Raw genomic sequence first — 27,009 nt, 5'->3', positions numbered from 1 at the left:
CACCCTGTCTGTGCCTCTTATAATTTTGGAGATCTCTATCAGGTCTCCCCTCAGCCTCCATCATGCCAGTGAAAATTATCCTAGTTTATTCAACCTCTCCTTATAGCCAATACCCTCAAGACCAGGCAACATCCTGGTGAACATTCTTTGCACTCTATCCAAAGCTTCCACATCCTTCTCTTAATGTGGTGACCAGAACTGCACGCAATACTCCAAATGCGGCCTAACCAAGGTTTTATATAGCTGTAACATGATTTCCCAACTCCTGTACTCAATGCCCCAGCTGATAAAAGCAGGCACGCCATATGCCTGCTTGATGGGGAGGTAGTAACATAATGGTATTGTCACTGGACGAGTAAACCAGCATTACTCTGGGGACCCAGGTTCAAATCCCATCACTGCAGATGGTGAAATCTGAATTTTAAAAAAAGCCTGGAATCAAAAGTCTAATGATGACCATGAAACCAATGTCAATTGTCATTTAAAAAAATACCATCTGGTTCACTAATGTCCTTTAGGGAAGGAAATCTGCTGTCCTTACCTGGTCTGGCCTACATGTTACTCCAGCAATGTGGTTGACTCTGAACTGCCCCCTCAAGGGCAACTAGTGAGGGCAATAAATGCTGGCACAGCCTGCGATGCCCACAACTCATGAACAAGTATATTTTAAAACTCTTTGGCCACCTGTGTTGCCACTTTTAGGGAACTGTGGACCTGCACGCCCAGATCCCTTTGTATGTTAATGTTCCTTTTACTGTATAATTCAAACCTAGATTTGATCCTACAAATTGATTCACCTCATGTTTGTCTGGATTAAACTCCATCTGCCATTTCTATGTCCAAGTCTCCAATCTATCTATCCTGTTTTATCTTCTGACAATCCTCAGCAACTCCGCCAAACTTTGTGTAATCCGCAAACTTAATGATCAGCCCATCCATATTTTCCTCCAGATTGCTGATAGATACAACAAACAACAGAGATCCCAGCACTGAGCCCTGCGGAACATCACTAGCTACAGATCTCCATTCTGAAAAACACCCTTCCACCTCTACTCCCTGTCTTCTGTAACCAAGTCAGTTCTGTATCCATCTAGCAAAATCCCGTGTGATTTTAGTTTTTGCACCAGTCTGCCATGTGAGACCTTGTCAAACACCTTACTCAAGTCCATATAAACTGCATCCACAGACCTTCCCTCATCAATTTTCTTTGTCACCTCCTCAAAAGTCTCAATCAAGTTGGTGAGACATGACCTTCCCGTACAAAACTATGCTGCCTGTCAGTAACTAGTTCAGTTCCTCCAAATGTGCATATATATCCTGTCCCTCAGTTTCTTTTCCAAATGCTTCCCCACCACTGATGTCAAGCCCACCGGACTATAATTTGCTGGCTTATCCCTGCTTCCTTTCTTAAACAAGGGAACAACATTGGCTCTTCTCCAATCATCTGGAACCTCACCTGGGGTCAAAGAGGATGTGAGGGTATCTGTTAAGACCCCAGCTATTTCTCCTCTTGACTCCCACAGTAACCTGGGATAGATCCCATTCAGCTCCGGGGACTTGTCTACTTAAATACAATTGAGGACACTCAACACTTCCTCCTCTGATATATTGACGTTCTCAAGAGTGTTTCCATACCTATCCCTGCACTCAACATCCGTCATGTCCTTCTCCCTGGTGAATACCGATAGAAAGTACTCATTAAGGATTTCACTCACTTCCTGCGGTTCCACGCATAACTTTCCTCCATTGTCCTTGCATGGGCCTACTCTGTTCCTTGCTACCCACTTGCTCCTAATGTGTGCATAAAAAGCCTTTACTGGGCTAATTCTTGGAATAGGTGAGTTGTCTTACGAGGAAAGGTTGGACAGACTAGGGTTTCATCCAATGGAGTTTAGAAGAGTGAGAGGTGATTTGATTGAAACATAGAAGGGAAAATTTTCCCAAAATCTGGCAGAGCGTCAGATTCAGTCTGAAAACCGGCGTGTATCTCTTCAGATGTGCAGACAAGTTTTCACTCTGGATTTTCTGGCATTCAGTGCGCAGAAAATCAGGTGCGTGGTTTACACCATCATTCTGGCGGGGCGAGGTATGATAGAGCCAGCTGGGCTAGCTCGGCAGAGATCAGTGCTCCATCTTTAAAGGATGCTGGATCTGCACCGAAAATAACCCAACCCCCATATAAGTATCGGGGTATTTTGTTTTTGAAAAACAAGTGATTCGCACCGACATTGTCATGCCAGCTGGGTCGCAAAATTCGGTGAGGGAGGAAGTAACAGCGTTAAGTCCCATAATTGCACGCACAGTTACTGCGAAATATGCTAATCCAGCTCGCACACTCCTGGGTGTGAACCTGATTGCATCATCGGAGAGGGGCATGGATGATTACAAACCAAAATCTCACCAGCACAAATCCCGTTTTGAGCCTCTTGTGAGATTTAGCGGCCATGACAGGATTTTCGACCACACGTGGCACGAACGCTAGATCGTGGCCAGAGGTTCCTATAGGCAATTGACAAGGTGGATGTGGAAGGATGTTTCCTCTTGTGGAAGAATCTGGAACTAGGGATCGTTGTTTAAAATAATGGGCTGCTCATGTAAGGTGAGGGTGAGGTGAAGTATTTTCTCTCCGAGGCTGAGAGTCTTTGGAACTCTCTTCATCCAAGAGTGGTATCTTTGAATATTTTTAAGGCAGAGTGGATAGATTTTTGATAAGGCAGCAAAAGACCACATATCTGCTACACCCGGGTGGGTCAAACTTTTAATGATATTGTAGGTTGGTCCACCACAAGCCGTGAGTAGTAAGTACTGTCTTTTCCATTCGTCCCCAGTGATTGCATTTGTCCAAAACAAATACTGCATGTGTTCAATGTTCTGCCCCCAATCATCAATACCTGCATCTTATTTTACAATGTGAGGCATCTCTGCTGGCGGGTGAGAGGCCTCCTGAGACCTAAACAAAGTAGTCTGGGTACGCAGCACTCGGTGCCAATGGCAGCTCCACTTAATACTCATCGCCAGTGTAGAATCGGCAGAGAGTGAACACACATGGAGTTGCTGGTAGGATGCAACAAATACTGATTTATTCTCAATACATATAATCTCCACTCCCCAAAGGATCTCCCTTATCAGATTGGGGTTTTAATACTAGGTGGGCTCCCCTCAGTAAGGAGAATCCCCGCCCCATTAACGGGGAAGCTTGTATTCCGCGAGGGGCAGTCATGGGGAACCAGATGGTCCACACTCCATGACCTCTGTGGGGGTTGGAACATATACTCTGTAACCGATATTGTATATGATATTAATAAGCAGTATGAAGTTCTGGTTTGGGTCATTGTCTGTGCGGAGTCTGCACGTTCTCCCTGTGGTTTGCGTGGGTTTCCTCCCACAAGTCCCAAAAGACGTGCTGTTAGGTGAATGGGACATTCTGAATTCTCCCTCTGTGTACCCAAACAGGTGTCGGAATGTGGTGACTGGGGGCTTTTCACAGTAACTTCTTTGCAGTGCTAATGTAAACCTACTTGTCACAATAAAGATTATTATTACTAAAAATAACTGCCTGAGAATTACCACAGTAACTCAATATATGATAGGCCACACAACCATTATTTGAAAGAACCAACAGTGCTACTGACAGGCCCTGCTGATGGGTGCATCGAAGGACCTAGTCATCATAAGGATGGCAGAGGTTATTACTATACGCACAGTAGCAAAATGGGTAGCACTGTTGCTTCACAGCTCCAGGGTCCCAGGTTCGATTCGCGGCTTGGGTCACTGTCTGTGCGGAGTCTGCACATTCTCCCCATGTCTGGGTGTGTTTCCTCCGGGTGCTCTGGTTTCCTCCCACAAGTCCCGAAAGAAGTGCTATTAGGTAATTTGGACATTCTGAATTCTCCCTCTGTGTACCCGACAGGCGCCTGAATATGGCGACTCGGGGCTTTTCACAGTAACTTCATTGCAGTATTAATGTAAGCCTACTTGTGACAATAAAGATGATTATTATCTCCCTGGACAGTCAAGGTCTCCTCCTGCTCTAGTGCTCAGTCACCCCCAGATAGGTAGACTCGAGTATTGGTGGTGCTCAGGGTATTATTCCTTGCTCCTTGTTCTCCTTGGTGCTGGATGCTGACGCTGTGCCTCTTTCTGTTTGGGGAACCTTCCCCGTACACACGAGACTGTTGCTGCAGTTGATCTGCCCCAGATAGGAGAGAACTGTACTCATATCAAGTGGCTGACTTCCCTGCTGGAGTTGGAGATTGCTAAAGCCTGGCTGGGTGATGCTTGTTCCTGACTCCACTGCAGGGTGGGAATTCTGGATCCACTTCCCACCCGCTTTTCTTTTCATCCGACCAATTCAACCCGCTTTAGTCTAGCAAAATCTGGCCCGAAGACTGACTCTCTATGACTGTTTATTGCTGTAGAAAAGATTTGTAACTCAAACTACATTCCTGCAGAGGGTGCTACAAATGCATTTACAATTGAAATGGTTGGAAAGGTAACAGCTTAACTTTCTGACTGCGCTTGGTTCATGAAATATTCCAGGATCTGGCTCAATCACTTATTTGACCTGGGTGTTCCACAAAGAAAAATCACAGCCTATATGGTATTATTAGTATGTCTTTGAAAAAGTGTTTCCCCGCAATGCTTAATACAATGTGGCCTGGGGACAGTTTAGCTCAGTTGGCTGGACAGCGGGTTCATGATGCAGAGAGAGGTTTTGATTCCTAGACTGCCAGAGGCTATTCATGAAGGCTCAATCTGGTCCCTCACCTGAGGTGTGGTGATCCTTAGGTTAAACTAGCCAGCTTTCTCTCTCTCAAAGGGAAAGCACCTATGAACAAAGAACAAAGAACAAAGAAAATTACAGCACAGGAACAGGCCCTTCGGCCCTCCCAGCCTGCGCCGATCCAGATCCTTTATCTAGACCTGTCTCCTATTTTCCAAGGTCTACTTCCCTCTGTTCCCGCCCGTTCATATACCTGTCTGTGGATGCCTCTTAAATTATGCTATCGTGCCCGCCTCTACCACCTCCGCTGGTAAAGCGTTCCAGGCACCCACCACCCTCTGCGTAAAAAACTTTCCATGCACATCTCCCTTAAACTTTCCCCCTCTCACCTTGAAATCGTGACCTCTTGTAACTGACACCCCCACTCTTGGGAAAAGCTTGTTGCTATCCACCCTGTCCATACCTCTCATAATTTTGTAGACCTCAATCAGGTCCCCCCTCAACCTCCGTCTTTCCAACGAAAACAATCCTAATCTACTCAACCTTTCTTCATAGCTAGCACCCTCCATACCAGGCAACATCCTGGTGAACCTCCTCTGCACCCTCTCCAAAGCATCCATATCCTTCTGGTAATGTGGTGACCAGAACTGCACGCAGTATTCCAAATGTGGCCGAACCAAAGTCCTATACAACTGTAACATGACCTGCCAACTCTTGTACTCAATACCCCGTCCGATGAAGGCAAGCATGCTGTATGTCTTCTTGACCACTCTATAACCTGCGTTGCCACCTTCAGGGTACAATGGACCTGAACTCCCAGATCTCTCTGCACATCAATTTTCCCCAAGACCCTTCCATTGACCATATAGTCCGCTCTTGAATTTGATCTTCCAAAATGCATCACCTCGCATTTGCCTGGATTGAACTCCATCTGCCATTTCTCTGCCCAACTCTCCAATCTATCTATATTTTTCTGTATTCTCTGACAGTCCTCCTCGCTATCTGCAACCCCACCAATCATCTTCAAACTTGCTAATCAGACCACCTATACCTTCCTCCAGGTCATTTATGTAGATCACAAACAGCAGTGGTCCGAGCACGGATCCCTGTGGAACACCACTAGTCACCCTTCTCCATTTTGAGACACTCCCTTCCACCACTACTCTCTGTCTCCTGTTGCCCAGCCAGTTCTTTATCCATCTAGCTAGTACACCCTGAACCCCATACGACTTCACTTTTTCCATCAACCTGCCATGGGAAACCTTATCAAACGCCTTACTAAAGTCCATGTATATGACATCTACAGCCCTTCCCTCATCAATTAACTTTGTCACTTCCTCAAAAAATTCTATTAGGTTTGTAAGACATGACCTTCCCTGCACAAAACCATGCTGCCTATTACTGATAAGTCTATTTTCTTCCATATGTGAATAGATCCTATCCCTCAGTATCTTCTCCAACAGTTTGCCTACCACTGACGTCAAACTCACAGGTCTATAATTCCCTGGATTATCCCTGCTACCCTTCTTGAACAAAGGGACAACATTAGCAATTCTCCAGTCCTCTGGGACCTCACCCGTGCTCAAGGATGCTGCAAAGATGTCTGTTAAGGCCCCAGCTATTTCAACCCTCGCTTCCCTCAGTAACCTGGGATAGATCCCATCCGGTCCTGGGGACTTGTCCACCTTAATGTCTTTTAGAATACCCAAAACTTCCCCCTTCCGTATGACAACTTGACCTAGTGTATTTAAACATCCATCCCTAGCCTCAACATCCGTCTTGTCCCTCTTCTTTGTGAATACCGATGCAAAGTACTCATTAAGAATCTCACCCATTTCCTCTGAGTCCACGCATAAATTCCCTCTCTTGTCTTTTAGTGGGCCAATCCTTTCTCTAGTTACCCTCTTGCTCCTTACATACGAATAAAAGGCTTTGGGATTTTCCTTAACCCTGTTAGCCAAAGATATTTCATGACCCCTTTTAGCCCTCTTTATTGCGCGTTTGAGATTCGTCCTACTTTCCCGATATTCCTCCAAAGCTTCATCAGTTTTGAGTTGCCTCGATCCTATGTATGCTTCCTTTTTCATCTTAGCTAGTCTCACAATTTCCCCCTTCATCCATGGTTCCCTAATCTTGCCATTTCTATCTTTCATTTTCACAGGAACATGTCTGTCCTGCACCCTAATCAACCTTTCCTTAAAAGACTCCCACATTTCAAATGTGGATTTACCCTGAAACAGCTGCTCCCAATCCACATTCCCTAGCACCTGCCGAATTTTGTTATACTCTGCCTTTCCCCAATTTAGTACTCTTCCTTTCGGACCACTCTTGTCCTTGTCCATGAGTATTCTAAAACTTACGGAATTGTGATCGCTATTCCCAAAGTAATCACCGACTGAAACATCAACCACCTGGCTGGGATCATTCCCTAATACCAGGTCCAGTATGGCCCCTTCCCGAGTTAGACTATTTACATACTGCTCTAAAAAACTCTCCTGGATGCTCCTTACAAACTCTGCTCCATCTACGCCTCCAACACTACATGAATCCCAAACCAGGGGCTGGTTTAGCTCACAGGGCTAATCGCTGGCTTTTAAAGCAGGCCAGCAGCACGGTTCAATTCCCGTACCAGCCTCCCCGGACAGGCGCCGGAATGTGGCGACTAGGGGCTTTTCACAGTAACTTCATTGAAGCCTACTCATGACAATAAGCGATTTTCATTTCATTTTCAATGTTGGGGAAGTTAAAATCTCCCATCACAACCACCCTATTGCTCCTACATTTTTCTATAATCTGTCTGCATATTTGTACCTCTACTTCATGCTCGCTTTTGGGAGGTCTGTAGTAAAGTCCCAACAATGTTACTGCACCCTTCCTATTTCTCAGCTCCACCCATATTGCGTCAGTGCTCGAATCCTCCATCGTGCCCTCCTTAATCACAGCTGTGATATCATCTCTGACGAGTAATGCAACTCCTCCACTCCTTCTACCTCCCTCTCTATCCCTCCTGAAGCATCCTATACCCTGGGATATTCAGTTGCCAGTCCTGCCCTTCCCTCAACCAAGTCTCAGTAATACCAATAACATCATATTCCCAGGTACTGATCCAAGCCCTAAGTTCATCTGCCTTACCTGCTACACTTCTCGCATTAAAACAAATACACCGCAGACCACCTGTCCCTTTGCGTTCATCATCTCTTCCCTGTCTACTCTTCCCCTTAGTCACATTGAGTTTATTGTCTTGTACCTTACTGGCTTTAGTTGCTGCTTCTTTACTGACCTCTAACTTCCTAATCTGGTTCCCATCCCCCTGCCATATTAGTTTAAAACCTCCCCAACAGTGTTAGCAAAAGCACCCCTAGAACATTGGTTCCAGTCCTGCCCAGGTGTAGATCATCCGGTTTGTAATGGTCCCACTGCCTCCAGAACCGGTTCCAATGTCCCAAAATTCTGAACCCCCTCCCTCCTGCACCATCTCTCAAGCCACGTATTCATTCTGACTATTCTTGAATTTCTACTCTGACTGTCCCGTGGCACTGGTAGCAATCCTGAGATTACTACCTGTGAGGTCCTACTTTTTAACTTATTTCCTAACTCCCTAAATTCTGATTGTAGGACCTCATCCCTTTTTTTACCTATATCATTGGTGCCTATATGTACCACGACAACTGGCTGTTCACCCTCCCCCTTTAGTATGTCCTGCAGCCGATCGGAGACATCCCTGACCCGAGCACGCGGGAGGCAACATACCATTCGGGAGTCTCGTTTTCGACCACAGAAACGCCTGTCTACTCCCCTTACAATTGAATCCCCTATGACTATAGCCCTGCCAGTCTTTTTCCCGCCCTTCTGTGCAGCAGAGCCAGCCACGGTGCCATGAGCCTGGCTACTACTGCCTTCCCCTGGTGAGTCATCTCCCCCAACAGTATCCAAAACGGTATACCTGTTTTGGAGGGAGATGACTGCAGGGGACACCTGCACTGCCTTCCTTCTCTTTCTCTGCCTTTTGGTCACCCATTCCCTCTCTCCATCACCAATTCTAATCTGCGGTGTGACCAATTCACTAAACGTGCTATCCATGACCTCCTCAGCATCGCGGATGCTCCAAAGTGAGTCCATCCGCAGCTCCAGAGCCATCATGCGGTCTAACAGGAGCTGCAGCTGGACATACTTCCCGCACATGAAGGAGCCAGGGGCATCGGCCGCGTCCCTGAACTCCCACATTGCGCACGAGGAGCATAACACGGGTCTGGGACCTCCTGCCATTTTTCCCTTTACCTTAACTGATTACAAATATAGTATCAAATAATTAATAAGTGAAAGGAATAAAGATTTTACTTACCAATCACAATACTCACCAACACACGAAGAGTTAAATTTCTCCCAGCAACTGCTAACTGGAACACTTTCCTTGCCAGCCAATCAGGTCACTGCTTTGCTATGATGTCACCCTTCAAGGTAAGTTTTTAAAGAGATAATCTTACCTTCCCAACAACCACGGTTGTTGTTTTTCATTAGAGGAGGAGGTAGGAAGGGAAACATTGAGGAAGTGTTTCGGGTTTAATTGTCACTTGACAACAGCCCCTTCACAAACCACCTTCAAATTACGCTAACCGCACTGCACGTATGCAAATCTCCCCAGAACAGCCAATCAGTAGCTCCGCTCTGCTGCCCTCTGCTGGATGCTTGACTTCACTCGAACACCTCGGGTCTCTTCCACAAGTACACCTTCAAATTATGGTACTTACTTTTTATAAAATGTGGCAAGAAATATAAAACCTACCCCGGTTTCTTTCTTTTTTTGATCTCAATACACTAAAGACCCTAACAGGGTGCAAATTTATTGAAAATAAAATACTTTTAATTCCAGGTTCATTCCTGAATCTACACGCTGGCTACTGCTAAAGGGAAGGGTGAAGGAAGCTGAAGCGATAGTCCGACACGCCGCAAAGAAAAATGGTGTCACTCCACCTGAAGTTCTCTTCAACGATCTTGAGGTACCTGAACACAACATTGTATTTGTTTGCTTTGTGGTGGTACAACTCTTCAATGCAGGCCTGCTCTTTAATTCTCAAACTTTCTCTTCATCCTTCTCTTCAGAAAGTGTTAACATTTTGCTCTGTTGTAGGGCGGCACGGTGACGCAGTGGTTAGCACTGCTGCCTAAAGCGTAGAGGACCCGGGTTCAATCCCAGGTCACTTTCTGTGTGGAGTTTGCACATTCTCCCCGTGTTTGCGTAGATTTCACCCCCACAACCCAAAGATGTGCAGGGTAGGTGGAATTACCATGCTAAATTGCCCCTTAATTGGGAAAAAAATAATTGGGTCCTCTAAATTATTTTTTTTTAAAAACATTTTACTATGTTACAGTTCATGGAGAGGGTGGGGGGGAGGGGGGGGGGATAGGGAGGGAGTCAGTCGCCTCCTTTGTCCAAATGATAGGCAAGCTATTTGTTTAATTGGCCATCAAGGATCTTGAAACCCAATTCCGTCTTTATACAAAAGCAAATTTAACCCATAGGAATTAGATATGAGAGTTCAGACTGAACTGTTTTTGCTTCCCTGGGGTTTTATTGGACAACTTCAGGGCTACAACTGCACAAAGAGGGGTTAAAAGTGATCTATTAAGCTCATCACTGTAATGATCTCTCTCTATATATACATATATATATACATGCACTGTAAATTCTATGATACGTTCATATATATATAATACATGAAGGGTTAATGTGTAGTCAGTACAGTCAGAGGATCACTAGAGGGCAACGCCAACATGGAGTATAAATACAAGCTCAATCCTATTTTCCACTCTCTTTGGATGTGTTGTGGCTAGAGAACAAAAGTGTCTGGTTAGCTCAGAGTGCAAAGTATATTATTCATAGGTAATCTAATTCTATCTTGTTAAATTTCACTACTCGTAAAAGTATTGAAGAATTGAACTCACAAGTTAATTGATCAGTTACTCAATAAATTATTTGTCATCACTGGGCGACTTTGAGTATTCACCATCATCAAAGTTAAGTACATCTTGACATAAACAAATGAGTAACATATATTACTCCAAGTAATAGAACAATCACAACAGTATATTCTGATTTGACTCATTTAGCTGTTTTGCAATCCTTTTCTCATGAAGGCTGACTGTCTTCTCCCACCTACGATTAATTCAGCACGGTCCTTGGGGCTAACTTTTTATGCCTTAATTGCTCACTGGATAGAATAATTGAAGTAGTGGGGAATCATTTCGTAATTCTTAAGGATTTAGGGATGAGGTCACATGCACTGTTCCATCAGTTAAAGATGTGCATTGTATTAGAGTGCACACAGATGATGACTAGAATCTTTGTTTGCACTATGCTTTCCTCCCACTTCAATTCGTTCAATTTTCTTGTGACTTTTCCCCCAATATTCTTCATATGAGTAATATATACACTATGAAAATTACCGTATGGAAACAGGATATATTGTTTGTAAACTACAGAAGTGTCCAGTTTCTGCGGCTGGTGTACTTCATTACAAGTGCCACTTCTACAGGAGATATTTTACACTGAAAATCACTAGATGACGAAATCTTAGTTTAATTAATGCTGCACGTATTTTACTTTTATTCATTCTTGGGAAGTGGATGTCATTGACAAGGTCAGCATTTATTGGCTATCTCAAACTGCCCTTCAACAGGTCATGGTGAATACCTTCCTAAACGGCTGCAAATCTATGTGGTGTAGGTACACCCATTGTGCTGTTGGGGAGGGAATTCCAGGATTTTGCCCCAGCGGCAGTGAAGAAAGGTTTAGAGGGGAACTTGCAAGTGGTTGCGTTCCATGTTTCTGCTACCCTTTTCCTTCTATGTGATAGAGATGGTGGATTTGAAATGTGCTGTAAATTATGGATGGTGGACAGGCTTTTGGAGTTGGCAGGTGAGTTACTGGCTGCAGAAGTCCCAGACTCTGGCTTGCTATTGTAGCCACAGTATTAGTCCAGTTCAATTTCTGGTCAATGGTAACCCCCAAGATGTTGACAATGAGGTTTCAGCTATGGTAATGACATTGAATGTGAAGGGGAGGTGGTTGGATTCTCTCTTGTTGGAGATGATCATTGTCTGACACTGCTGTGGCACAAATAGAACATGCTATTTATCAGCTCAAGCCTGAATATTGTCCTGGTATTGCTGCAAGTAGGCACAGACTGCTTCAGTATCTGAGGAGTCACGAATTGTGCTGAACATTGTGCAGTCATCAGCAAACAACTCCACTTCTGACCTTATGATGGAAGGGAGGTTATTAATGAAGCAGCTGAAGATGGTTGGACCTTGGCCAGTACCCTGAGGACCTCCTGCAGTGATGTCTTGGGACTGAGATGATTGTGCTAGGTATGACTCCAACCAGTGGAACACTTTTCCCTGATCCCCAATGACTCCAGTTTTGCTCGGGCTCCTTGATGCGGCACTCAGTCAAATGCTGACTTGATGTCAGCATTCAGGCAGTCACTCTCACCTCACCACTTGAGTTCAACTATTTTTTTCATGTTTGGAATAAAGGTGTAAGGAGATCAGGAGCTGAATCGCCCTCGCAGACTGGCATCAGTGAGCAGGTTATTGCTATTGCTGAGTAAGTCCTGTTTAAGTGCACTGTAAAAAAACTCTTTTTATCACTTTGCTGATGATCAACAGGAGAGTGTTAGGGCCTGTTAGATCTGTGCCATAAATAGGGCACACAGAGGCAGTTTTCCACATTGCCAGGCTGATGCTAGCTTTGTAGCAGTACTGGAGCAGTTTGGCTAAGGACGCAGCTAGTTCTGGAGCACAAGTCTTCAGTATTATTGTTGCAATTTTGTCCAGTGTCTTCAGCCATTTCTTGATGTCTTGTGGAGTGAATCGAATTGGTTGAAGACCGCCATCTCCAAACCTACGGGCAGCATGGTGGCGCAGTGGGTTAGCCTTGCAGCCTAACGGCGGCGAGGTCCCAGGTTCGATCCCGGCTCTGGGTCACTGTCTGTGTGGAGTTTGCACATTCTCCCCGTGTTTGCATGGGTTTCGCCCCCACAACCCAAAAGATGTGCAGGCAAGGTGGATTGGCCACGCTAAATTACCCCTTAATTGGAAAAAATTAATTGGGTACTCTAAACTTTTTTTTTTAAGTCTCCGAACCTACAAGATGGATAATCTATTTGGCACTTAGGGCTGAAGATTGTTGTCAATGCTTTAGTCTTGTCTTTTGCACTGTGCTAAGCTCCCCTATCATTGAGGATGAAGATACAGAAACATAGAAAATAGGAGCAGGAGGAGACCAATCGACCCTTCAAACCTCCTCCACCATTCATTATAATCATGGCTGGTTATCCATTCAATAGACTGATCCCAACTTTTCCACATATCCTTTGGTCCCCTTTTTCCCAAGTGCCACATCGAACTGCTTCTTGAAAACATTATGGGCGCGATTCTCCCAGAGAGGGAGAAATCGTAAGGCTGGCGTCAAATCCGGGCGGGTTTGACGCCAGCCTCCCCCTCCCCGACCGGGAACCGATTCTGGTCCCCGGTCGGGGCTAGCATACCGCCGCCGTAAACTCCGGCATCGCGGGCTTAACGAATTTCGTTAAGCCCGCTTGCCAGAGTTTGCGCCGGCTGACGCGTCACATGACGTCAGCCGCGCATGCACGGATTGGAAGACTCCAACCCGTGCATGCGCGGATGACGTCATCGCGCATTTGCGCGAAACCCGCGCATGCGCGGGCCGGGATGCCCCTCAGCCGCCCCGCGAAGTGATACAGCGGGGCGGCGGAAGGACAAAGAGTGCGCGGGTATCGGACCCGCTGCCCGCAATCGGTGCCCACCGATCGTGGGCCCATGGCACCCTTGGCACGGCCGTGGTACTGCCGTGCCAATCGGTGCCATGGTTTTAAAAATCGGCACTTTACGGCCGTTTTTACGAACGGCCAGACCAGGTGTGTTTGCCGTTCGTAAAAACAGCCGTAAAGGGCTTGGAACTCGGCCCATCGGCCAGCTGAGAATCGCTGCTGGCCGTAAAAAAACGGCGGCAGCGATTCGTATCGGGAGTCGGGCGTGGGGGGGGGGGGGGGGGGAGAATAGCGGGAGGGCGTCAGACTAGCGTGGCCGTAAAAGTTTACGAACCCCGCTATTCTCCGCACTGTCGTGAGTGCGGAGAATTGCGCCCAATGTTTTGGCCTCAACTACTTCCTGTGGTAGTGAATTCCACAGGCTGACCACTCTCTGGGTGAAGAAATTTCTCCTCATCTCTGTCCTAAATGGTCTACCCCGTAGCCTGGATAGTCCTGTTAGAATTTTATATGTATTTATTAGACCCCCCCTCCTCATTCCTCTGAACTCCAGCAAATACAATCCTAAGCAACTCAATCTCTCTTCATACATTAATTCTGCCATCCCAGGAATCAGTCTGATAAACCTTCTCTGCATTCCTTCTAGAGCAAGAACATCCTTCCTCAGATAAGGAGGTCAAAATTGCACACAATATTCCAGGTGTGGCCTCACCAAGGCCCAGTATAATTGCAGCAAGACATCCCTGCCCAGTACTTGAATCCTCTCGCTATCTCCTAAAGAAGGCAAATGTAGGGCAGCACGGTGGCCTAGTGGTTAGCACAACCGCCTCACGGCGCTGAGGTCCCAGGTTCGATCCCGGCTCTGGGTCACTGTCCGCGTGGAGTTTGCACATTCTCCCCGTGTCTGCGTGGGTTTCGCCCCCACAACACAAAAATGTGCAAGCTAGGTGGATTGGCCACGCTAAATTGCCCCTTAATTGGAAAAATGATTGGGTACTCTAAATTTATTTTACAAAAAGAAGGCAAATGTATGTTGGCCTTCTTTACCGCCTGCTGCACCTGCATGCTTACCTTCAGTGACTGATGTACAAAGACTCCCAGGTCCCGTTGCATGTTTCCCTCTCCCAATTTTTGGCCATTCAGATTTTTTTTTTAAATTCATTTACGGGATGTGGGTGTTGCTTGTTAGGCGAGCATTTATTGCCCATCCCTGGTTGCCCTTCAGGACGTGCCTTCTTTAGCCTTTGCAGTTCCTGAGGTGTCCTCACCCACATAATAATCTGCCTTCCCGTTTCTGCTACCAAAATGGATGACCTCACAATTACCCAAATTAGATTGCCTCTGCCATTCATTTGCCCACTCGCTCAACTTGTCCAAATCATACTGAAGGATCTCAGCATCCTCCTCACAGCTCATCCTTCCACCCATCTTTGTGTCACCTGCAAATTCAGAGATATTAGATTTAGTTCCCTCATCTAAATCATTACTAACTATGGCAAAAAGCTGGGTCCCAGCACCCCTTCCTGCGGTACCCCACTAGCCACTGCCTGCCATTTGGAAAAAGACCTGGGGCGGGATTCTCCGACCCCCCGCTGGGTCGGAGAATCACCCGGGGCCGGCGTCAATCCCGCCCCCGCCGTGTCCCAAATTCTTCGCCCCCCGAGATTCGGCGGGGGTGGGAATCACGCCGCGCCGATCGGCGGGCCCCCCGCGCCGATTCTCCAGCCCACAATGGGCCGAAGACCCGCTGCTGGTAGGTTTTTAATCAGATTGGGAATTTCTGGTTACGGGGAATGAGGCAGGAAAGTGGACAGAGTTAGATCAGCCAGGATCTTAATGAATGGCAGAATGGCTCAAAGGGCTGAATGGCCTATTCTTGTTCCTATTTCTTATGGACACAAAGAAGCTGCAAACAGATGCAGAAAGGTTAAGGTCATGGACAACAAAATGGCAGGTGGAGTATAATGTGGGAAATTATAGGTTATTCAATTTGGTAGTAAGAATAAAAGCAGAATATTTTAAAGACATATATGGGCGCGATTCTCTGCAAATGCGGAGAGTCGTAAAGGCTGCCGTGAAACTGGCCGTGTTTCACGGCAGCCTCCGCGCCCCCTCGCGGGACCCGATTCTCCCCCCCCCGGTCGGGGCTAGCAGCGCGGCCCCGTGAAGAACGGCATCGCGGGCTTAGCGACCGTCGCTAAGCCCGCGCGCCAAGTGTCATGGCGGCTGACGCACACGATGACGTCAGCCACGCATGCGCGGGTTGGACGGCTCCAACCCGCGCATGCGCGGATGACGTCATCACGCATATGCGTCAAACCCGCACATGCGCGGGCCGTCATGCCCCTCAGCCGCCCCGCGGACTGATCCTGCGGGGCGGCGGAGGAACAAAGAGTGTGCGGGTATCGGACCCGCTGCCCACGATCGGTGCCCACCGATCGCGGGCCCATTCCACCACGGCCGTGCCAATCGGTGCCATGGTTGTCCGGGACGGCACTTTGCGGCCGTTTTCACGAACGGTGAGAGCAGGTGTGTTTGCATTCGTGAAAACGGCCGTAAAGGCCTGGGAACTCGGCCCATCGGTAAGAAGAGAATCGCTGTTCGCTGTAAAAAACGGCGAGCAGCGATTCGTGTCGTGGGGCGGCCGTGGGGGGTGGGGAGAATAGCGGGAGGTTGGGAAAAATGTCGGTAAGGCCCTCCCGCTATTCTCCGACCCGTCGTGGGCAGTGGAGAATCGCGCCCAGACAGGTAAATGTTTTTTTCCTTTTTATTGTGGTGGCAAAATCACATGAATTATACAATTCAAGTTAAATAAGTCTGTGTAGACCAGAAACAATTTACAAAAGCCAAACATAGGAGATTACCCCCTTACCCGCCCCCTCCCCCCGATCCTCCTGTCCTTTTTATTTTACTTTAAAATATTTTTGTTGAATTTTCACATCCGTACACTGAACAATAGGTGAGTAAGACGGTTTGTCTGTACCATTTTGTTACTGTTGCCCCTGTGCTTTTGGGGGAGGGGCCTGGCCCCTCCTCAGCCTCTTCCCGTGTCCCCTCCTGATGTTTTCTTGGGTTCCTTCCTTCCTGCCCTCTCCCACCCTTGTTCCTATCTGCTCTGTGTGGTCCTATCTGTCCTCATTGCACCCCCGCCCCCTCCCTTCCGACCTGCTATTGACATCGAACAGGTCTTGGAACAGGCTGAGGAGGGAGGCTTTGTGGAGCCCTCGTTCGACCCTCGATGTATTTGATCTTCTCGAGATGGAGAAATTCTGACAGGTTTGCCAGCCAGTCTGCAACTGTGGGTGGTGCAGCTGATCGCCAGCCGAGCAGAATTCTCCGGCAGGCGATCAAGAAAGCGAAAGCCAGGGCGTGGGCCTACTTTTCCATATGAAGTTCGGGCTGGTCCGAAACCCTGAAGGCTGCCATTTTCAGGCATGGCTTCACCCTCACCCCCACAGCTTCGGGCATTGTCTCGAAGAAGGCTATCCAGAACCGGACAAGACTGGGGCAGGCCCAGAACATGTGGGTGTGGTTGGCCAGGCCTCCCTGGCACCGTTCACACTTGTCCTCCACCTCCAGGAAGAACCTGTTCATTCAGGTTCTGGTTATGTGCGCTCTGTGCACCACTTTGAACTGCATGAGGCCTCGCCTTGCGCAGGAGGAGGTGGAGTTGACCCTGCTCAGTTCTTCGCTCCAAAGTCCCCACCCCACCTCCGTCCCTAGTTCGTCCTCCAATTTCTGTCCTACTCCGTCGAGTAGTGTCCTCTTCCTTTCAAACAGTCATCCGTACATGTCCCCACAGTTCCCCTTCAACTCTAGCTGTTCCTCCAGGATTCATAGAATTTACAATGCAGAAGGAGGCCATTCCGTCCATCAAGTCTGCACCCACCCTCAAAAAGAGCACCCCACTTAAGCCCATGCCTCCACCCTATCCCTGTAACCCAGTAACCCCACCTAACCTTTTTTGTACACTACGGGCAATTTAGCATGGCCAATGCACCAAACCTGCACATCTTTGGACTGTGGGAAGAAACCGGAGCACCCGGAGGAAACACATGCACACAGTGGGAGAACGTGCAGACTTCGCACAGACAGTGACCCAAGCCGGGAATCAAACCTGATACCCTGGAGCTGTGAAGCATTTATGCTAACCACTGTGCTGTCCCATTGTGTCTCTTGGGGCCCTCAGGTACCTCGTCGTCTCCTTGCGGAGAAAGTTTTTGATCTGTAAATGTTGGAGTTCCTGACCGTTCGATAGCCCTAGGTCTTTCTGTCACCTCATCCAGGGTTGGAGTTCTGTCTCACGTGTAGAAGTTCCTAATCGATTGCATTTCCCCACCCCTGCCCCCTTCTCTGTCCTGTCTCCACTTGTTAAAAGTGCCGTCCAGCATGGCTGGTGGGAATTTGTGGTTACCGCAGATGGGGGTCATAGTGAATACTTTGGTTCAGCTGAAGTGCTGTCTCATCTGTGTGATGTTCTTTGCTTTCTGGATGATGGTGGCTGCAAACTGTACTGTCTCACAAAGAACATCAAGCTATGTTTTGAACAAAGCTAATTTATGAACACTACAACTACATAGATTTGACTAATTCACTAAGATCTAAATGTTACAAAATACACTGAGACTATGATTCTATCTACAGAGCTTCTGAAAACACGGTGACTTTCTATCCCGTCTAATCACCTACTCCCAGAATCAAGGGTATCACATTATCCATGTGGATGCTCTTGATCCCCATCTAGTGGTTGGATGCATTCACATTAAATTGTAAACCCTTCAATTGTCTTGCAATATACATGTTGTCACAATCTGGTTCCAAGTTCAAAGCTAACACCACTGGGCTGGATGTGTACTTTGCTGGATGGGAGGGGGGGGGAGTGGGAGTGCTGTCATGGCGAGGACTCAGAGGGTCGTTCCTGTGCAGGAGGACTCCTCCATTTTCACCCATTCCGTATTCGTCTCCCTTACCCATCCCCTCACTCTTTCGGCTGTGTCTGCCCAGTGGTAGTATTGCAGGTTCAGAAGGACCAAGCCACCCATGTTTCTTCTCCTCTTCAGTGAATTTTTGGAAATTCTTGGATTCTTCCCCCCCCCCCCCCCCCCCCCACCCCGGACCACACAAATGCTATAATCATTTGTCTATTCCTTGGAAAAAGGTCTTGGGGATGAAGATCGTTATGGATCTAAACAGGAAGAGGGACCTTTTTGCAGTTCATTTTGATCGTCTGCATCCTATCTGCCAGGGAAAGCGGGAGTGCATCCCATCTCTGCAGGTCCTTTTTAACTTCCACAGCCAGATGGGTCAGATACCATTTGTGGATCCGTGTCCAGTCATGGGCTATCTGGAACCCCAGGTAATGGAATTTGTTTTGGGCTGGTTTGAACAGTAGATCCTCCAGCTCTATCCCTCACCCGTTCGGGTAATACCTCGCCGTTGCCCAGGTTGAGTTTGTAGCCCAAGAAGGGCCCAAACTCTTCCAGGAGCCTTATGATTTCCTTCAAGCCGTTTCGCAGGTCCGAGATGTAGAGGAACAGATCATCCACATAGGGTGAGATTGTGTGTTCTCTGCCTCCTCTTACGTTACCTTTCCAGCCTTTTGTGTCTCGCAGCCAGGGGTTCAATAGCTAGGGCGAACAGGAAAGGGGACAGCGGGCATTCCTGCCTAGTGCCAATGTGCAACTGGAAGTATTCAGAGTTATTGGTGTTGGTCCAAACTCTCGCCCTGGGGAGCGGTGTACAGGAGTTTCACCCATGAGGTGAACCCGGTCCCCAGCCCAAATCCGCTCCAGTACCTCTATGAGGTACTTCCATTCGGCCCTGTCAAAGCTCTTTTCTGCGTCCAGGGAGATGACCACCTCTGGTGTTCTCTCCCCGGTGGGGTTACATTCAGTAGCCGTCTGATGTTCTCAGTTAGCTGTCTACCCTCAACAAAGCCTGCATGGTCCTCTGCAACCACTTCTGGTACACAGTTCTCCAGTCTCTTTGCCATGACCGTTGCGAGTATTTTCGCATCTACGTTAAGCAGCACATTCCGTTGGGTCCTTTTTTTGGGTATCAGCGATATGGTGGCCTGTGTTAGTGAAGGGGACAGAGGGCCCCTCGCTAGCGAACCTCCATAGGTGTGGGCCAGAGCCAGTGCAAATCTTTTCTAGAAGTCTGCCAGGAACCCATCGGATCCTGGCACCTTCCCCACCTGCATGGAGTCAGAGCTCTCCATGACCACTCCCAGACCTATTGGTGCATCCAGTTCCCTACACCTATTGTCCCCCACGTTAGCATGTCCAGTCCATTGAGGAACGGTTTCATCCCCGAGTCCCCCTCGGGGGGCTCAGATGTGTACAGTCTCCGGTAGGCGGCCTCAAATCCTTCGTTGGCCATTTTTGGTTTGGCTCCCAGTCTGCCTCTGCTGTCACTTACGTGGGCTATTTCCTTCGTGGCTGAGTGCTTTCTCAGCTGGTGGTCCAACAGACGGCTAGCCTTCTCTCCATGTTCATAAAAGTTCCCCCATGTCAGGCCGAGTTGGTGCACCACCATCCTGGTGGCTAGCAGGTTAAAGTCCATTTGCAGCTTGTTCCTCTCCACCAAATGCTCTACGGTCAGGCCTCAGAGTCATTTGTGTCCACCTCCAGGATAGAGTCGATCAGTTGCTGTCTAGCTGCCCTCTCTTCCCTGTCTCTACGAGCTTTGTAGGCTATAATCTCTACTCTAATCACCGCCTTCAGTGCCTCCCAGAACATGGAAGGTGAAACTTCCCCATTCTGGTTGTTAGTGATGTACTCGCCTATGGCCTGTGATATTTCCTGGCAGAAGACCTTGTCAGCCAAAAGGTCTGTGTCCAACGTCCAAGCGGGACGTTGGACACAGCCTGTCTCCAACCTCACATCCATGTAATGTGGAGTGTGTTTGGAGATGATTAACGCGGAGTGCTCTGCTCTTACTATTTCTGGAAGCACTGATTTCCCCACTGCAAAGAAGTTGAAACAGGTGTATACCTTGCGCACCCTTGCAAAGAACAAGAAATACTTCTAACCAGGGTGTAGGAACCTCCATGGGTCCACTGCCCCCATCTGTTCCATGAATGCATCCAGTTCCCTAGCCATGTCTGTCTTTTTCCCCGTTCTGTGGTTCGATTGGTCCATCAATGTACACAGTTAAACACCCCTCCCATGATCAGTTTGTGTGTGTCGATGTCGGGGATTTCGGCCATGGTCATCTTTATGAAATCCGTGTCGTCCCAGTTGGATGCGTACATGGTTACCAGGACGACCGATGCCCGTTCGAGGACACTGCTGGCCACATTGTACTGTGCCCCTCAGCCCGTGACTGTCCTTGTTGGCATAAACACTGTCCTCTTATGAATCAGTTTAGCTACCACCCTAACCCTCGTCCTTCTCTGTCAGGTATGTCTCTTGAAGGAAGACTATGTCGGCTTTCAAATTTCTCAAATGGATGAAGAATCTGTGTGGTGATATGCATGAGCACGTCATTGTATACAGTTATCTGTCAATGTATGCAGTTAGCGACATAACCCCCGACCAGCAGGTGGCGATGGAGATCCAACATGTGACTCGAGAGATCTGGTAGTTGGTATTAATTCGAACTGGAGGACTTTCACACTAGAAATAGCTCCAGGATAATTCACTGAATTCAATTATTAGTTACCATTTGTATTATAGTTCGTTAGTTATCTTTCTATGTGTTCATCTTGTTAATAAATTATCTTACTAGTCGAAGAACTAGATGTTCTGTGTGCATCTTTCACACGGCCATAATACAGAAGATAACACTCTGGATCTTTTCAGTGGGCCGTTAAGTCCCCTAACGTTCCAGGTGATGATCCTGGACCCCCCCCCCCCCCCCCCCACCCGCCCCCGTCCTGCGGTATCAGCCATACCTACCTGGTGGATGCGCCGTTGCACTCTGGGGTTTTCCTTGTTAAGTGGCCACCCAAAAATGGCCACGGTCACCATACTCACCGTATGGGCCCCTGCATTCCGGGGTTTACCTATGTCCAAGGGCACCCAATATGTCTACCAACTGTGTGCATGCCACATGGGTGCACCCCTGCACTTGGTTAGGGACCCTCCAAAGTTGTTGCTTGCGGCGCCATCTTGTTCCCTCAACCTGCACCTTACCTGCTGAAGTAAATCTGAGACCCATCTCTTTCTTCTCCCTTCCCCTTGTGTTCCCTCTCCCTCCGCCCACTCTGTACCCCCTGTTACACCTTCCCCAGCCCCATGTGTCCCCTGCCTATCTCCCCTCTTACATTCCACATCCGTGTCCCGCTGGTCCCCGCTTCCTGCCAGGTACTCCCTCCTAGCTGGGATGTGCTCCGTGGCCCTCCTTGCTATCATACTTCCTGCGCTAGCTTTCCCCGCTCCTGTGGTAGCCCCCCTCCCGGGACTGATCTTACCCCTGTCCCATGCCCGCTAAATATCTGTTCCCTCTGTCTCTGCCTCACCCACTCCTGCATTCCGCTGCCCTCACCTTCCCTGTGGTCTGATCTTTCTGATCAAAGGGAGGCAGTACAGTCCCGCACATAGTGGACGGGATTCTACATTCGTCAACTGGGCCAGATCAAATAGCACTGATACCGGGGATCTCGAGAGGCAAAACCAAATAGCACATCTGTGGAGGACAGGGTGGGGTGGGTGTATCCCATTTTGTTTAAAATGAAAAGTACAGTCCATCCGAAAGGCATAAATCTCAGGAACCGCCTAGGCATAAGAGGTATAATCGCAATGAATTGAGGAAATTAAAGGGAATACATGAGGGAAATCAGGTTTAAATAGGAGGTTCCTTACAATTTGTTACGGTACAATGCAAGCGGAGAAGTACTTGGAACTAAAGAGAATATGACCATCTGAATGAAGTAATGGTAAAAGGACAATAAGCAGCGGGTCAGGATGAAAGATGTGGTGAGTGGTATCCCATAAGTTTCTCTTTTGGGACTGCTGCTATTTACTTTGGCATTGAAATTCCATGGGGGTTTCTCCCAGCTTCTCAATATAGCTTCAGCAAAATGGCAGAAGAAACCACAAGCAAAACTAGAAACCACATGGCTAATAAGAGTTACCGCAGGAAAACATCTGTGGCATTCCAGTCCTATATGCACATAAATGATGTGGAAATAGAGGGCGCGATTCTCCCAAAACGGGAGAAATCGTAAGGCTGGCGTCAAACCCGGGCGGGTTTGACGCCAGCGCCCCCCTTCCCGACCGGGAACCGATTCTGGTCCCCGGTCGGGGCTAGCAGCCCGACGCCGTAAGCTCCGGCATCACGGGCTTAACGAATTTCGTGAAGCCCGCTTGCCCGAGTTAGCGCCGGCTGACGCGTCATATGACGTCAGCCGCGCATGCGCGGATTGGAAGACTCCAACCCGCGCATGCGCGGATGACGTCACCGCGCATTTGCGCGAAACCCGCGCATGCGCGGGCCGGGATGCCCCTCAGCCGCCCCGCGAATGGATACTGCGGGGCGGCGGAAGGAGAAATAGTGCGCGGGCATCGGGCCCGCTGCCCGCGATCGGTGGGCACCGATCGCGGGCCCATGGCACCCTTGGCACGGCCGTGGTACTGCCGTGCCAATCGGTGCCATGGTTATAAAATGCGAGTTTTTACGGCCGTTTTTACGAACGGCCAGACCAGGTCTGTTTGTCGTTCGTAAAAACAGCGTAAAGGGCTGGGACTTCGGCCCATCTATCAGCTGAGAATCGCTGCCAGCCGTAAAAAAACGGCGGCAGCGATTCGTGTCAGGAGTTGGGCGGGAGGGGGGAGAATAGCGGGAGGGCGGGAAAAATGTTGGGAAGGCCCTCCCGCTATTCTCTGACCCGTCGTGGGGGGCGGAGAATCGCGCCCAGAATTTTTGGGAGCAGTATTGATATTTGCCAATGATGCCAAATTGCAGAAATGTCAAATTGTAATGAGAACTGTGAAGGACTACAGGAAGTGGTAAATGCGGCAGGTCCACAGGACAATAAAGGTGGCAACATGAGTAGTTCAGGCCATGAATAAATTACAAATATTCTTTGCTCCCTAGATCCATAGAAGGCAGGGATCCCACGGACTATGTGGCCCAGTTGCCGGGAAACCTGGTGGGAAGGGACATCGCCCCCCCAACCCGCCAGGAATAGAGAGAGCCCATTGGTCGCTCCAGCCAAAGCCCAAGGCCGGAGAGCAGCTGAGGGAAATAATCGCCAAAATGCACCGGGGCCAGGACTGGGAAAGAATCCTGTGCTGGGATCCCAGCCCTGGGAAAGGCACCAGATCAGGATATAGCAGGACATTGGGGCAGACCTGGCCAAGCGCTGGGCGGAGTCCAACAGGGCAAAGGTGGCGATGTACAAAAGCAAAGTGACATTTGGAAGTTGTACCCGGCTAAACTCTGGGTCACATTCCAGGGCAGGCAGCTAATGTTTACGACCCTTCCGGACACAGACAGATTTGTCCAGGAAAACAGGCTGGGAAAACAGCAGCAAAGACAGCGGTGAGAAACTCACCCAAAGGGACTGTGTCAACCTGAGAGACACTGCGCGGAGCTGCACTGCCTCGCTCTGAATACCGGAACCAAAGCGTAGGAAGGGAATGATGAGGGCAGCGGAGCACGGGAGAGAGTGAGGAGGATGGCAGGAGGGGAAACCATACAGCGAGCGAAGGATAGACACATAGCCAAACCCAGGAAGGGGGCCACCACAGTAGCGGGAAAGCTTGCACCAGAAGGTACGAGCAAGGTGTGCCATGGCACGTCTCCCACAGATCCTGGCAACGGGGTAGGTATATAAAACCAATGGGGGGACAGCTAGGGGAGTAAACGGAGCAAGGGGAGTAAGGAGGGGATACAGTAACAGGAACGGTAGTGTGGGACAGACCTACCATTCTTACTACTGGATGAGGGCTAGCGGGGGAGCCATACTGTTAAATAAGGGGACAATGCTTGCTGCGGTGAGGACAGTTATGGACACAGGGGGAAGGTACTTCATGGTCAGGGGTGTCCTGGACGGGTCACCAGTGGTCTTGGTCAACATGTACACACCCAACTGGGACGACAAAAGGTTATAAATTAGACCATGGCGGAAATCCCCAACTTCAACACACACCGACTTATCATGGGGGGGGAATTTCAACTGTACAGGGCCCACCCACCACAAAACAGGGAGGACCTCTAATATGGCAAAGGAACTTGGCATATTCATGGAGCAGATGGAGGATGGGGGCAGTGGACCCATGGAAGTTCACCCACCCAGGGGAGAAGGAATTCTCCTTCTTCTCCCAAGTGCATAACGTATACACCCGGATCGACTTCTTTGTAGTGGGGAAATCAGTGCTTCCAGGGATAGTAAGAGCGGAATACTCAGTGATTGTAATCTCCGACCATGCTCCACACTATATAGATGTGAGGTTGGGGAGAGGAGCCATGCCCAAGATGGAGGTTGGATAAGGTCCCCCTGGTCAACAAGGCCTTCTGTGGGAAAATATCACAGGCTATAGACAAGTATATTGCTAACAGCTGAAATGGGGAGGCCTATGATCAGGGGTGAAATTATTGCCTACAAAGCACAAAGAGACAGGGAAGAGAGGGTGTCTGGGCAACGGAAGGTAAACCGGCAATACTCCGAGGCTTAGCACTGCTGTCTCATGGCATTGAGGACCTGGGTTTGATCCCAGCCCTGGGTCACTGAGTGGAGTTTGCACATTCTCCCTGTGCTTGCGTGGGTCTCATCCCCACAACCCAAAGATGTGGGGCATCACGGCAGCACGGTAGCATTGTGGATAGCGCAATTGCTTCACAGGTCCAGGATCCCAGGTTCGATTCCGGCTTGGGTCACTGAATGTGTGGAGTCTGCACGTCCTCCCCGTGTGCGCGTGGGTTTTCTCCGGGTGCTCCGGTTTCCTCCCACAGTCCAAAGATGTGCAGGTTAGGTGGATTGGCCATGATAAATTGCCCTTAGTGTCCAAAATTGCCCTTAGTGTTGGGTGGGGTTACTGGGTTATGGGGATGGGGTGGAGGTGTGGGCCTTGGGTAGGATGCTCTTTCCAAGAGCCGGGGCAGATTCGGTGGGCCGAATGGCCTCCTTCTGCACTGTAAATTCTATGATTGTCTACGTTAAATTGCCCCTTAATTGGGAAAAAAATGAATTGGGTACTCTAAATTTCTTTTTAAAAATATAATAGAATTCGACCTGCTCTCCATGAGGAAAGTAGTGTACCAACTCTACCAGGCATGGGGACGGTGTGCGGACACGGAGACAAGGCCAGCCACCTGCTGGCTCACCAGCTGAGAAAGCAGGCAGCCACGAGGGAAATAGCACAGATTAGAGATGGGAGGGGCAAACAAGTAGCGGAGCCGGAAAAGGTCAATGGCGCATGCCAACTGGGCTGTACACCTCAGAGCCCCCCGAGGGGGACTTAGGGATTAAGCAGTTCTTCGATGGACTGGACATGCCAGTTGTGGGGGAAGATAGGAAATGGATGCTGAAAGCACCATTAGAACTGGGAGGAGAAATGGAGAGTATCAACTCCATGCCAGTGGGGAAGGCACTGGGACCAGATGGATTCCTAGTGGACTTCTACAAAAAATTCATGACAGAACTGCCTCCGCACTAGTGGGAGATGTTCATGGATTTGCTGGGGAGGGCACCCTTCCACTTACGCTAGCCCAACGGCAGGTAAGTGGGCCTAGGTAGAGTGCTCTTTCGAATGGTCGGTGCAGACCCGATGGGCTGAATGGCCTCCTTCTGCACTGTGAGAAGAGCTGAGGGAGGGAAAAAGAGCTTATAGTGCTCTGCTTTATAGTGCTCTGGATCATCCATCCCCGATATGGACTATTAGTAATAGATAATAACATAAATATTTCCTAACAATCAGCATAATTCTGAATCCTGTCCGTTCCTTTCAGCTCGAAAATACAAAGACTAAAACTCAACGATCTTATTCCATTATCCACCTGGTTAAAACCAAAATATCCGAATCATCACTGGCATAAACCTTCTGGTTTGGTAAGTACTTCATGTAACAGCACTGCACAGAAGGAGGCCATTTAGCTCAGCAACTACCTGCGAGGAATTTTGGGTTATTTCCCTGATCTTTCTCTGCACTCCTGCGATGCGTTTGGCTCCAAGCATGTATCCAAGTTCCTTTTGAAGGTTATCAAGGAGAACATCCTAAATCCTAATCAGTTACAATCTGTGCCTCCTGGTTACTCAGACTTCAGCCACTGAAAAAGGTTCTTCTGTGGGAATCGGCGGGGCTGGAAACTCCGGCGCGAAGGAGTGGCGTGAACCACTCCGGCATTGGGCCGCCCCAAAGGTGCGGAATCCTCCACATCTTCAGGGGCTAGGCTGGTGCCGGAGTGATTTGCGCCGCGCCGGCAGGCGCGGAAGGGGCTTGGTACCACGCCAACTGGCGCCGAAGCGCCTCCGCCGGCCGGCGCGGGTTGGCGCATGCATGAGAGCGCCAGCGTGTGCTGGCGTCATCCCAACATATGCACGGGGGG

At 48.9% G+C, this 27,009-nt stretch overlaps 1 pseudogene; it reads left to right on the top strand.

Annotated features, from left to right (window-relative positions):
- Window positions 1-27,009, top strand: part of LOC119965331 — a 101,751-nt pseudogene that overhangs the window by 43,287 nt on the left and 31,455 nt on the right.

This window comes from Scyliorhinus canicula, chromosome 4 (genome assembly GCF_902713615.1).
Source record: "Scyliorhinus canicula chromosome 4, sScyCan1.1, whole genome shotgun sequence".
Taxonomy (NCBI): domain Eukaryota; kingdom Metazoa; phylum Chordata; class Chondrichthyes; order Carcharhiniformes; family Scyliorhinidae; genus Scyliorhinus; species Scyliorhinus canicula.
Note: the sequence above shows the minus strand (reverse complement) of the source record. Positions and strands in the feature narration are given on the sequence as shown.